The sequence below is a fragment of the Adiantum capillus-veneris genome, chromosome 8 (assembly GCF_014529385.1).
Source record: "Adiantum capillus-veneris isolate H3 chromosome 8, ASM1452938v2, whole genome shotgun sequence".
Classification (NCBI taxonomy): domain Eukaryota; kingdom Viridiplantae; phylum Streptophyta; class Polypodiopsida; order Polypodiales; family Pteridaceae; genus Adiantum; species Adiantum capillus-veneris.
This window is the reverse complement of record NC_140938.1, coordinates 40,553,906-40,567,792: the sequence shown is the minus strand read 5'-3', so window position 1 is coordinate 40,567,792 and position 13,887 is coordinate 40,553,906. Positions and strand designations below refer to the sequence as shown.

The following is a 13,887-nucleotide window of genomic DNA, read 5'->3' as shown; positions in this document are numbered from 1 at the left end:
GACTAAACTAAACCTAGGTTTGTTTTGAGTGCTCAACTACAGAGTACCTGGGTATGTTAGTTCAACGAGCTAAAACATCCAAGCTAGAAATAACGAGCTTCGAAGTAATAATATTGTCTAGTTATATATTTTTATTAGAAATATATATGTTAGAAAAATTGGTTACAATATTTTGTAAATACGCTATTGTATAATTGGATATTTTATGTAAAATGTGAAGATAACACAAGAAGACTTTTATAATATAAATTTGTGATTTTTTTACTTCTATTATTTATGTTTTTTGAAATCATCTTAAAAGCATTACTTTAGCAATCAACATTATCGCGTTTACAATGATGTTTGTCAATAACATGAAACTCTATGTGATTTTTTTAAAGTTAACTTGTCCAAATACACTAATTATGATAATTATGACGATGCTAACATCTATTGAGTCTATTGGTTGAGGCCTGGTCGAGGCCTAGCTTGCCGCCCACTCACTGACCTAAAACACCAAACCCTTTGCCAAGGCAGCCTCTAATTTGTGCGCCGACCTTGCCTTGCATACCTCTCAACACTGCCTTTGAGGCGACCTAGATACTTGGTCTTTTTGCCCTGTAACATGCATGTACCCTGGTGCCCTACGTACCACCCAAAAGCACTTTTAATATAGCCCACCCACCCTATAACCTGCATAAGACTTGTAGGACCTCCATCTTAACTGGCCCTAGCAATACCCACTATTGTGATGACTGGCAGCTATGGACGATCTCAATAGAGACGCAGAGAGAGAGAGAGAGAGAGAGAGAGAGAGAGAGAGAGAGAGAGAGAGAGAGAGAGAGAGAGAGATTGAGATCAAAATGCTAACATATCAAAATGCACTAATTATAATAAAAACGATGATGAAAATATATCCAAATGATGCTTGTCAATAATATGAAATTCATGCGATTTTTCAAAGCTATGCCATATTCCAATCAAAGCTATCATGAGCAAGTGAAGATACATAATTATAAGTGAAGCTTGCTATTATGTGAAATAAAAAGAGCAATTTCAAATGCACCTACAATGTCCAATACAAAAACACAACCATCGATTCAATAAAAGGCAATATGTTCAAATTTGTCGCAAACCATAATGCAAAATAGAAAATATCACGTCAAATCAAACCATAATGTCCAACACCAAAATCCTAGCAATACAAAAAATTGAGCTCTATAAAGCTTCGCTACTTGTAGTATCATCACTATGCAAAGCAAGATCATCAACAAAAATTGATCGTGTCCTTCGCTTTTCCACCAATGGTCGATCAAAATGGTCATCTCTTTGGCACATGAATCTTGCCATATCTGCAGCATAACATGGCAAAGACCTATTTCTAAGGCTATATATCAACCATGTAAAGAATTGTTAAGGAGACTACAATGATATTTTTAGTTAGAACTTACCAATCTGTGGGCACTTGAAAGTCAAAGAGCTCAATATCATCATCCTCCATTGGTACATATGAGGAGGAGGCTCCCACATCCACAAAGTAAGAAGCTATCAATGTTCGAAGATGATTCTCAATAATGGAATGATCATTCTCCATTCCAAGACACCACCTTCCTGTGTGTAGACATGCTCTTAAAACTGGTCCCGTCCCTGCTCCAAGCTACAAGACAGTGCTATTTGAGGTAGTTAGAAACTCTACAAATGTGAGCATGAAAACTAGACTTTTCTCAATTCCTCCTCACCAACTTCCAATATTGCCTGCTTGTTTAGAGCGTTGTGATGATGGAAGAAAATGTTTTAAGGATATAAGAGTCCAAACTTTGTTGGAGCTCTTTTCCTATTGCATTGCCTCCTTCAAAATGAAGCAATGGTGTGCAACCATGTCTTTTTAAAAGAAGCACATGAAATGCATTCTCCTGCCAAATTTAAAAAAAAGACATAAATATCATTTAATGTATAATATATTAAATGTCAATGGAACATGTATAAAAATCTATATTCGCTATAAAGAGGTACATTATGCAATTTTTGTTGAAACTCACCTTCACCACAAAATCACTCTTTCCAGTGTAAGCATATGGCTCTGTAGTCTTAGCCAACCATCGAAGATGAACCTCCATCCACACTTTTGAGACCATACGCTCAACAATGGGGAGAGAGGATGTGGAGCACATAACAAGTGTCCATCCACCGTCATCCATACAAGTTGCCGCAATGCCCAACGAGTAGAGTACATGATCATCATAGATATCATTCCAAGAAGGCATAGCTTCATAGCCTACAATCAGTTATACAAGAAGCATATCAAGAATGCATACTAATATCAATCAACTTCGTGATTTAGTGCTCCCTAACAAGAAAAAAATTACCTGGAACCATAGATCCAGTTGGTAAGTCAACAACACATAAATCAACACTCGAAGCGCAAGTCTTCTTGTGTCGTTGCCTTCTCTCACCACCAGCCTTTAGAAAAAATGACCGTATCTTTTCAAAATCCCCACCTAGCTTCCCCGCAAGAACGTCCTTACCCAAGATGATGTAGTCAGATTCTAGAACTGCCACACTCTCCTTAGATGCACAATGAGAGAGTCAAGAGAAGGATTGAATTGGCAAGTATATCATGTCAGTGGTGTAGCTCTTCTTTCTCTTCTCAGCATGTGTAATATCGACATCAACACTTTCTTTCCCTACATTTATTTACAAAACAATACATGACCAAATTATAAACTATTATGCAATGTACAACACAAAATATGCATGCAAGGTGAGTCTCTATACCTTGTGTGTCAGCACCAGTAACCTTTGGTTGTCCTGTCTTTGCATGCAGCTTTTCTAGTTGAAGTTTCTCGGCTTCTAAAATAGTTCTTTGTTGTTCTTGCACCTGTCTCAGTGTATCTTCATTCATATTTCCAACTGACCCTGAGTCAAATCTACACTCTCCTTTTTGATTCCTTACATATGCTTCATTTTCCTCCTCAATACAGCATCCTTTCTTCATATCAACCCACCATGGACAATGCTTTCTCTCCCAATCACTAAGAAGAAATGCACCTGAGGACTTCTTATCCTCTCTGAAAAATAGTAGAAGTATACATGAAAAACGATGGAGGTGAAAGCATTGGCCATGCTTTAAAATATGAGGGAGAGTGTATATCTTCTTGCTACTCATCAGTGATAGGAGAAATATTCACAATATATTAAAACAATTGAGATTAGGCAAGGCCTCTCGAAGTATCAACTAACGTTAAAAAAGAGATCAATTTTAGATACCTGTAAACAACTCTTCGAGCTGCATTTGGTAGATCAACTTGCTTTATTGCTGGACTAGCCACGGTCATTTCCTTTGAAAGAGGCTCAAAAAGGGTATCTCTATACCGGAACAGAATATCATTGAAGTACTCGCTCAATGTCGGATGCTCTAGCAAAGTCAAGAGCTCCCCTCCAATACTTTTCTCCACCACTTGTGAAAGCATTCTTGAGGCTTCAGTCAAAAGCTGCTCCATCCATACCTCTTTTGCACACCATATAATGAACTCATGGTCACCTCCAAGCATACCATAAGAGATTTTCAAATTATCATCAGCACCAAGCAAAGAAAGCATAGAAATCTTCTTCTCATGAGAGCATGCTGCAATTGAAATTTGGTATAATTTATCCAATGTGATCTTCCTAGAGGCATCAAACATTGGCAATCCCCGAAGCACATCAAACCAAGGCTTTCCCAAGCTTGGATTGATGATACACAACATCTGCAAGTAAGTGATTAACTTCAAGTAATACAAGTGTACTATAAATGTCATACACAGAAGCATTGAAAAGCACTTGCTTTAAAAACTCACTCTATGAATCTTTCGCACAAATGTTTTGGTCACAACCTTTCTTATGACCATGAGCTTGTGCTCCTGTTCTTCTTTGGGTAGATTACTTGGGATCTTCTTCTCATCCTTCTCCACGTTCCTTTTGTAGCTTGCCTAAGAATTAAAAAGCTAATACATCAGAAAATGATAAAACGTTTTGACTTTATATGCATAACAAATGATGTGGTATATACACTCACCGAGAAAACCATCCGAGCGAGCAAGGATTGTGTAAGAGGATACCAAACTCTACGACCTCCCAAAGCCTCTTTCACACGTGCTTTTTTCAATAGCCATTTTGTCAACGGGTGTAAAATCCTCCATAAAATCATCCACATCACAAGAGCAAAGAGTGCTTGTGTATTGTAGATAGTCTCTTAAACTTGTGAGTACAATGGCATTCTCATTCATTCTGTCACAAGAATTAACAACTATAAAAGAGAGTAAAAGATTTGATATGCTACTTAATAAAAGCAAAGTAGAACTTACAGATTAAATCTCTGAAGAGAGGCCAAGAGTTTGACTTCATGTTTTGGCTCTGGATCAATGAACTCTGCTCTGATTCTAACATGTCTTTCCTTATCTCTTGACCAGACCTCCTTAACAACTTCCATCCAAGATGCAGTTCTATGGTTACCTTCCCAAATGTAAAACATCTTTCCAGACAAACACGACCAGACTGGGTCTTCCACAATCTCTCTCTCAAACTCCTCATTGACAGCAACCCAATGCTTGTCCCATGTGGATTGGATATCGGCATCCACTAGTTTAGTTGTGCCATCAAGAAGATGTAGAGATAGAATAAAAAGACCTTTGATGGGAACATATCCTTCATGGATGAAAGATCTTTTCAGATCTAAGAGATCTAGTCTCAACTCCCGAACCCTGGTGTTTATTAAACAACGACATAAGGGTACTTCAGGAACTGCCTTACCCCTATGTATTGTAAGAGCTTTTAAAATGTTGGATCCCAATGGCTTGTCAATGATAGCTGGCACATGCTCATCCATTTCTTGTTCAATGTCATCATCCACAACCTGGTTCTCATTCTCAGCATGCTCCACATCTGCTGGGATTTGTGTCTCTCCCTCAAGTTCCATAGGAGCCACCTCCAGAGGTTGAGGCTCTTTCTCTAAACTTATGCTTGTCGCACATTTTGTAGCCTTCTTAGACTTGGGCTGAGAACTTGAACTTCCAACCAGTTTTGCCTTTTTGTGGCCACCTGCACGAGTCATTCTAATGACCAAAATACAAAATCAGGCAAAAATAAATACTTTGATCAAATTGAAGTATTACCTATGACGAGCTTCAGAACACAACACTTGCCTTTAGATTTAAATGCAACAAATACAAGATTGAAACCTTGATGATTAAATAAATTACAACATGAGACAACACATGGAATTGAGAGACCAGCATCAGCTTGGTGGCTACCTACTAGAGATACATTGCTAGAACCGACAACTGCCATGATAGCGGGTAGGAGATAGCACTCATCTCACTGACTTGTTCTAGCACCTGACTGCCCCACAAACCACCACACAGGGCGGGGATGCTCCCTAGTATGCTGAGATTATGCAATTTCGCTGGCGAAATTAAGAAAATGTAATGGGTTAGAATTTTGAAAGCCAACTAAGGAGTTAGCGGGTTCACAGCAATAGGCAGCTAGCGGATTCACAACACTAGACTATTATGTGTGCTGCATGTAACTAGGCACCAAACCTATTTCGCTGGCGAAATAAGGTTGTGTGGACACCTTAGCACCTGCACAACCATGGCTCCATCAGGCCACTTTCACCCCAAGACAATCACACAATAGACATGCAATCCCCAACGCTTTCCCCAATGCAATTTCTGGTTCGAATCACCATACAAAATTCAATTCCATTTGCTCCCAATGCGTTTCTGTATCACATGCATTCCCATCAACCCTTGCTTTTGACTGGAGTTAATGAACATGCAGTGCATGAACCCTATTAAAGAGTTTAAAGCCCTTATCACATTGAAGCTACAAAGAGTCATGTACCCTTTCTTACTTGATAGCATGATTAAGTTAACATGTTTCTCCCTAAATTCCATCTCTCTTACTTATCACTTCCTAAATTCTCTGACCCTCTGCCTTCTCTGCCTAAACATTATCAATGACTAGGATGGGTGTAGCTTCATGTGGCAAGCAACAATAGCTTGGAGGTGCTTGACCCCATGTTGCGTGGTACCGGGGCAAGCAACAATAGCTTGGATGATGTCCCCTCGCAGTGCCCCTCCATGCTGCATATCATAGCCATGTTCAAAGAGGTTGGATTGGAAGACCAGAGCTCTTCTCGGCTTGAAGAGCATCCATGATAAAGCAACATGAGGGAGGAGCTGAAGAGGAGCACGTCCATGGCGTTGTAAGCGGAAGTACCACTCCGACAACAGGCTAATGCCGGTGTCAAATGCTGGTTCGATTGGCAACCCAACATAATTTCGTTGGCGAAATAGGCTAGTGCACGTGAGAGCAAGAAACACAAAGCTAGAAGGAGACTGCCATACCTCATTAATTTCTTTGGCAAAATAGCAAGGAGTCTTCTGAGTTAACCTCTTCAGCCTCTTTAATCTCTCTCCCTCGACACTTTTGTGTGTGTGTGTGTGTGTGTGTGTGTTGTGCTGAGGGTGGATGAGAGAGAGAGAGAGAGAGAGAGAGAGAGAGAGAGAGAGAGAGAGAGAGAGAGAGAGAGAGAGAGAGAGAGAGAGAGAGAGAGAGAGAGATTGAACAAGGAACGCATGTGTTCCTTATGCGCTGGATATAAGTGTATATCTTAAAATGTGTATATCTGGAGATAAGTGTATATCTTAAATGTGTCCATATCATAATTTTAAGAATCGTGTTGGATGTTGAACCATATCCGACTCATTAAAGCCTTTGAACTTTAATAATTAATTATATTAACTTTGAAGCCACTCAACGTTAATAATTAACCTTTTAACTTAATAAATTTAAAACCAATTTTCTTTAATAATTAATTAACTTATTAAATTTAAATCCACTAAACCTTAAAGCATGTTGTATTCATCTTTGTATTTAACCCTTGTTCTCGACTGGCTACATTACCAACTACAGAATGGTGGATGAATGTCTTATGGCCACTATAGAAGACTCCAAGGGTTTAATGCTAAACATAGAATGTACTAATGGTGCTGCTATTCTCTCTCTTTCATACCTGTCTTCATACTTCAATTTGCTAGAAAACACAGTTGAACTGCATCAACAGGCAGACGAGAGTGATGGTACTGAGCTACAATATGGGGTTCAAAGCACTACCGGTCCTAATGGTAGAGAATATCATTTAGACATTATGTTTGGAAAGAGTTTTTTTATATCAGGATCTCAACCACTATCCACAGGTTCTCCTCACAGCATTGTTGAACTTATTAAGTTGTTGCCTTCACAAAATGTCCTCAACATTGCAATTAAGTCAGTATCTTCAAATCAACAGGCTACTGAGCTACCACGAAGATGTGATGGAAATATTTTGTTTGAGTTTCCACCTTCTGTGGATGGACCAGAAAGTAAAGGTATGGAAACAAAGTTCAGTGGACATGTGTGGAGTGAAGATGTAACATCATGAGTTTCAGGCTTCAAAGGGATAGTCAGGATAAGAAAATGTGCAGGCCACCTGTTGTGTGAGAATGGCCTATGTCCTTATCTTCAAAGGACAGGTACAAAGAATGATTGCCATTGGAAAGGTCGTGTACAGAAGGTCCCAAATGTTGGCAATACTACAAATGGATCTTTGAAGTGCCTGTATTGCAGCTGTCCTCCATTTTGTATAGCCTTGTGTGGTTGCAAGATGTACTTATGTCTTCTACATGATAGTGAGATGGAGCCAGTAACCCGGTGTGTAATACATTTAGGATATCATATGCATAGGGTTGATGATGGATCATCAAAAAAGGAACTTGATGATATAAATCAGAAGGTGCAGAACATAGTGGAACAAGGCACAAGTTCAAGGCCTAAAAGTTTGCAAAAGCAAGTGGCAGAAGACTTGGTGCTAGAGGCAATTATATCTCGAGAAAACAACCTTCAACTTACAGACATTGAGCTTAATTGTTTTTTTGAGAAACTCTTGCTAGTGCTATTATCCAAAAGGTAAATTTGTACTTGAAGAATATCCAGATACTTGAATTAGTGTATGAAAATATCTTCTTTTTATAATCTGCTAATTCATTCTAAACTTGCTTGTTTCCTTTTCTTATAGGATTGCAAGATGGAGGAGGGATGATAAGGATCTCAATGATGGACTAGAGAGAATCTTGAACCTAAAATCAAAAATTAGTTTGCAATTTATTCATGGAGTTATTTTCCCAGGTCAACTATCATCCACAAACTACTCCAGATGTCACGTGTTTAAGATGACAACCAAGGGTCCAGGCTCAGGAGTATATCTTGTGAACAAATGCGGCCATCAGGAGAATTAGGAAATTGTTGGGTTTGCTTTGATCATGTCAAGAGGATAAGGGATTGGCACTCCATGGCTTGTCATGTCTATAATCCCTTTATGCAAGAGCTCAAAACTATAGCCATTGGGGAGTTCAAGAGTGAGGACATAGAGGCTCAAGTACTATTTTGGAATTTGTTGAATGAGGTCATGGAAAAGGAGGGTTTTAGTGTTGCTGAGTTCCATGGTTTTATGGCTAATGAGGCTCAACAAAATTGGTTGGCCGTGAGGACAATATTTAATGGAGGTCCTCAGAATGTTATGGAAGGTAAGGAAAGAACTTGTTTGTGGCATTGGGAGGACAACTTGGAGAAGCATTCTAGAAAGTGCATTTCTCCAGAGAACCAAGAGGAATTCAAAATTAGGTGCAGAGCTTGGAAAAATTCGCCTACTGCTGAGAGTGCAAAAAATGAACTAGATTCTCTTTGTGAGTGGTTGGAAATGGGTAATGCCAGACCCAACAATGAAAGGATGCTTGAGACAATGAAGAAGCTAGGAAAGCTAGAAAGCGAACCATCACCTCTGCCCTTGAGGAAATAACCCTTCTCCCCAAAGAAGAATCAATAAAGGAACTTGTTGAGCGAGAAGTATGCAAACAAATGAAGCACCTTCCCTCCTCTAAAAATACCCCTAACAATACCTTTCAATTTCCAAATCCCATCTCACCCTATCCAAATCATCCCTTGCCCATCCCTCTTCTAAAGCTCCCTTTCTTCCACCTAGATCCTCTCTCCCAAACAAGAAAACAAAGCCCGGTCCAACCATCAAACCTAGCAAAACTCTCTCTCATCACCCCTTCGCCCAAAACAAAGCTACTAAGACTAACTCTCCCCCTTTCAAAAAACGTAAACTCCCTTCCCCACACTACTCCAAAGAACGTACCTTACCACCTAAATACCCTCTCAATCGCATCCATAATCTCTTTTCCCCTAAGCCTCCTTCACCTCTTCTGCCTACCTCAAACCCCCAATCTATGTCACGTAACAACCTTCAATCTACTTCCCGTAGCAACCATGTGCTTCATCCCAACCATATCTGTTTGGTTTCGGGAAAAGGAAAAGGGAGGAGGGACCAGGGCAAACCCACCCAACCTCATGGGTGCATCTACTTTTTGACAAGCCCCCCCTCCTCCCTACACTATGGATGCGTAATACCTCTTCTTCAACTCTCTCTCCTTCAAGTCTCTCGACCACGACTTTGCCTAACTCGATGAACCTCCAAGGCGACGCGACCGCGACATGAAAAATCTCAAGGAAAAGGAATAGATTTTGGCTCCCTCTTACCAACCCACACGATTACAAACTCAAAATTTTTGGTAAGAAACCGGCCTACTCTTTTGATAACGCCATCTCTATAAACTTTGTACATAACCTTACCACACGTCCCCTCACTTTTAATGAAAATAAATGCTTGAACTTGGGTCTCAAGTACATCCCACCTCCTCCCAATCCTACACCCAAACACCTCCTAGAAGCACATGAAACCTTAGGAAGAAGCTTACAACTTAAAGATTTCTTCAAAACCAAAGAAGCCCCCTCCTTTTCTCCATTTAAATTACCCAACCCCCATTGGAAACCACCCAAAGAGAATCCCTCTCTAGAAATTATCACAGAACGTAACAAACTGCATCTTAAACACAAATTGGATAGCTACAATACTTCCTTCTCTAAACCTCCAAAGTTTGTACATCTAGCCCTCAAATCTCTCTCACACAATAACTCCATTGTTATTAAACCCGCCGACAAAAACCTTGGTCTTACTATCCTCTCAAAGGAATGGTATGAGAATGAGGCACTTAGACAACTCAATGACCCCATCACCTATCAACCAACCACCCCACCTCCTCACAACTACCTAGCCTCTCTCCTCTCTACCATCATCCATAGATACACCCTCCTCCCCATGGAACAACGTATCTTCATCCTTACACCCCTCTCTAAACCTTTCAAACCTTGCCGAATCTACTTCCTTCCCAAATTACATAAACCATCCCTTGTTGCTAGACCTATTTGTGCTTACAATGGCTATTTTCTGGAAAATGCATCAAAATGGTTACACATAGAGCTATATCCTATCCTTTTGAGTTACAAACAACATCTAAAAGATTCCCTGTCCCTAATCAAAGATCTACACCATACCCATTTTCCACCAAATTCTCTCCTTTTTACCTTTGATATAAACTCCCTCTATCCTAGCATCCCAATAGACCAAGGACTCCTTGCTCTTAAAGCAACCATTTGTAAACACTTCGATCCTCCAAAAACCAACTTTATAATCTCTCTTTCTACCCTCATCCTTACACATCACTACATCAGTTTCAATAATAGAACTTTCAAGCAAATCAAAGGCACAACAATGGGATCCAATTTTGCCGTGGTCTATGCTTGTATTTTTCTTTGCCACCTAGAATCCCAATTCCCACTCCTTAATGACCCAAACTTGGCATACTTCAAAAGATTCATTGATTATGCCTTTGGAATATGGACTGACCCCATTGAATCTTTAACAGTTGCCCTCAACACCTATGCGGGAACTTTGCTTGAACATATTAAAATCACCCCCTCCATTTCTACCAATCAAGCCACAATCCTAGACATCCACTTCTTCAAGGGACCCAAATTTTTAACCCATGGGATCCTAAACTCTAATTGCTTCCAAAAACCTCTAAACTCTTTCCACTATATACCATGGATCTCTTGGCACCCTACCCACCAGAAAATAGCCTTCATCAAGTCAGAACTCAGGAGGTACATTATGAGAGAAAGCTCCTTCGAACACTACCTTAGCACAAGGAATCTCTTTTTTATTAGACTCAGGAAAAGAGGCTATCCTAGGCAAGTGCTTCTCAAAGTCTTCAACTCAATCTCTTATTTAGAAAGGGATAACCTTTTGATTAAACCTTCCTCTACAAAAAACCACCACTCCCCAACGATCTTTAAAATACCTTTTACCCCCGAAACTAGAACACTTAAACCCTCCTTAGCAATTGGCAAACCTATCCATCAAGCTTGCCTAAATTCTCCAAACCTCTCCCACTTAGATAAACCCATCACATGCTGGACCACAAGACCCAATTTACATACACTCCTCAAGAGCAAACCTTAAGCACCATAATGACATTCTACCTACCCAAACTTACCCTCACTTGTATTTACCTTACTCTCTGTGCAGGTTGATGGATCATACTACTTCGGCGCATGTTTATCACCACTTGCCCCATATCTAAATATACCCATACTTTGTCACTATATATCCCACTTTTTGTACCCTACCTATGATCCAAAGGTTTTTTTGTACCCATCTTAAAAGCATAACAAAAAGTTTTGTACCCAACTTATGAGAAAAACCACCTTTTATACCCCACTTATGAGCTGAACAATTCTTTTTGAACTACACTTATGAGCTAAATCACCTTTAAACCCCACTTACGAACAAAACCAATTTTTGTGCCCCACGTATGAACAAAACCCCTCTTGGTGTACCCCACTTATAAGCAAAACCCTTTTTCTTTGCAACTTGTTTGTATCCCACAAACGGGCAAAATCTTTTTTGGTCACCACTCTAAACCTCCTCTGACACTACTTTGAATCTCCATTGTCAATACTTTACCATAAATCTCTACCGCTAAATTAATTTTTAACTTTTTGATTTTTCTCCCTACCATAACAAGTACCTCGCATATCCCTTACCGATCTACCCAAAGCTCTATTAAACCCAAACCAATCTTTGGAATCCTTCCATAAGTATTACCTTATTTTTGGTAAGGCTCCTGCGCTCCAACTTTCTGCTTAAACCCTCCCAACTCAACTAACTCACCCTAGTTGATTCCCTTTTTTTTCCCTCTTAAAACCTATGTCTAAAAAGGCTCACCCTTAACATTCATTCTCATGTCACTTTCACACACGACTAGACTTAAGTCTTGTGAATTCGAATTTCAAAATTCAAAATCTACTTCCCCCTTTATTTCAAACACCTTCCCTCCCAAACTCACCCTACTTAAACAAACCCCTACTCCCTTCCCAAAACTTCTTTACAATCTCCAAACCCCCTGGAAACACCACTGATGAGCTCTCTAAAGAGCGGAACGTGTTTGGTTTCTTCCTCCCCCAACTTCCCCCCCCCCCCCCCCCCCCCCCCCCCCCACACACACACACACACACACACACACACATGAAGCTAGAGTGTTCCGCACGCTTGGTCCTTCTGGATTTATCTACTTATGGAGATGCAAGGGTTTTTCATTGGGGAGAATACATTTTGAAGGTACATATTTTCTATTCACAAATAGTACATCCACACATGATTACTTCTTGTTGTCACTAACAATGTAAACATTCTTGCAGGCAATGGAGGAAGATGATAGATATTTGGTTCCAAGGAGTAACCTGTCAGAGTCCATTCATGGGATTTGGTTGGCTACGAACAATGGGGTCAAATACATGTCTTTGTATGAAGCATGTCTCTCAGACGTCATAGCCTCTTGTTTGCAAGGGGCTAGGCATGCTGCATTTTTGAAAGGGCAACACATAGGATCTGGACCAAGCCTTTGTAAGCTGCAACAAAGAGATGCAATGTGTACTAAAAGATCATACTCACAAAGAAAAATAATAGACCTCACAAATGAAGTTGCAGAGGAAATTGGAGTTGGAGCAGAGGCAGAGATTGGATATGTGAATACTGCAATAGAGAGAAAAAAGAGACCTAGATCAATTGTGTCACCAATTCATGAGTTTGATTCTCATCGGCCAGAGTTTCAAAGGATCACTAAGCCAGTTCCCCGAAGGCACTCTTATCCAGCCGCGAGCGCTAGTCAAAATGAAGTGACTACACAAATAAGCGAGGTGGATGTTAGTCCAACATTGTGGGCTATACGACGTACCAATCCTGGAAGCATTGTACGATGTCAGGGATATATTAGAACCATAAAAGAAAAGTGTCAAAAATACATAGATTCAAAGGGGCGTGCTGGAAAGGAGGAAGTCCTTGCCCCTTCTTTCTATGGAAGAATTCGTGTCTCAAAGGATGAATCCGATATTCAACCACAAATGCTATGGTTTTGTGGTGATTGTGTGGAGCACACTTGGGAAACGACAACTGCAATTTATGGGTTACTATCACCTGCACCAGCAAAATGGGTTGTGGCAGTTGGAACATTTCTCAATCCTAATGAGATTCTTTGTCTTCAAAAGCAGGATTTATTTTGGAAGGCGTAACACAGACATGTGTTGTTAAATCCCCTACAAGTCCGAAACAAAGCATTGCAAACAAGGGAGCACTCCCAGAATACAGAGAGGGTCAAAAAGTAATCTTTAAAAGAGCAATTAGTAAGGAAATGAAAACAAGAATTGATGCTGCAATGTCTATGGAATATCAAGTAGTGCAAACAAATGTGGTTCAACAACGGGAATATGTTGAGTTCATTTTGACTACACAAGGGTCAAAGAGAAAAGGAGCTCCATACAATGTTACTATTTGTGTGTTTCCGTCATGTACATGTGATGATTTTTTGCGTCGATCATGCATAGCAGAACGCTACATGCCATGTAAACACATCTATTGTGTCTTCTTATGCC

General features: G+C 40.0%; 1 pseudogene across 1 annotated transcript; it reads right to left on the bottom strand.

Moving 5' to 3' along the window:
• Positions 1-1,122: 1,122 nt before the first annotated feature.
• Positions 1,123-13,153, bottom strand: LOC147452023 (uncharacterized; annotated as a pseudogene). Its single transcript, XR_015188857.1, has 11 exons — positions 13,016-13,153; positions 12,700-12,867; positions 4,323-5,069; positions 4,034-4,245; positions 3,816-3,947; positions 3,247-3,725; positions 2,755-3,047; positions 2,346-2,663; positions 2,019-2,254; positions 1,431-1,892; positions 1,123-1,354 (listed from the first exon to the last, which is right to left on the bottom strand). The product of XR_015188857.1 is annotated as an uncharacterized LOC147452023 (transcript).
• Positions 13,154-13,887: the final 734 nt, after the last annotated feature.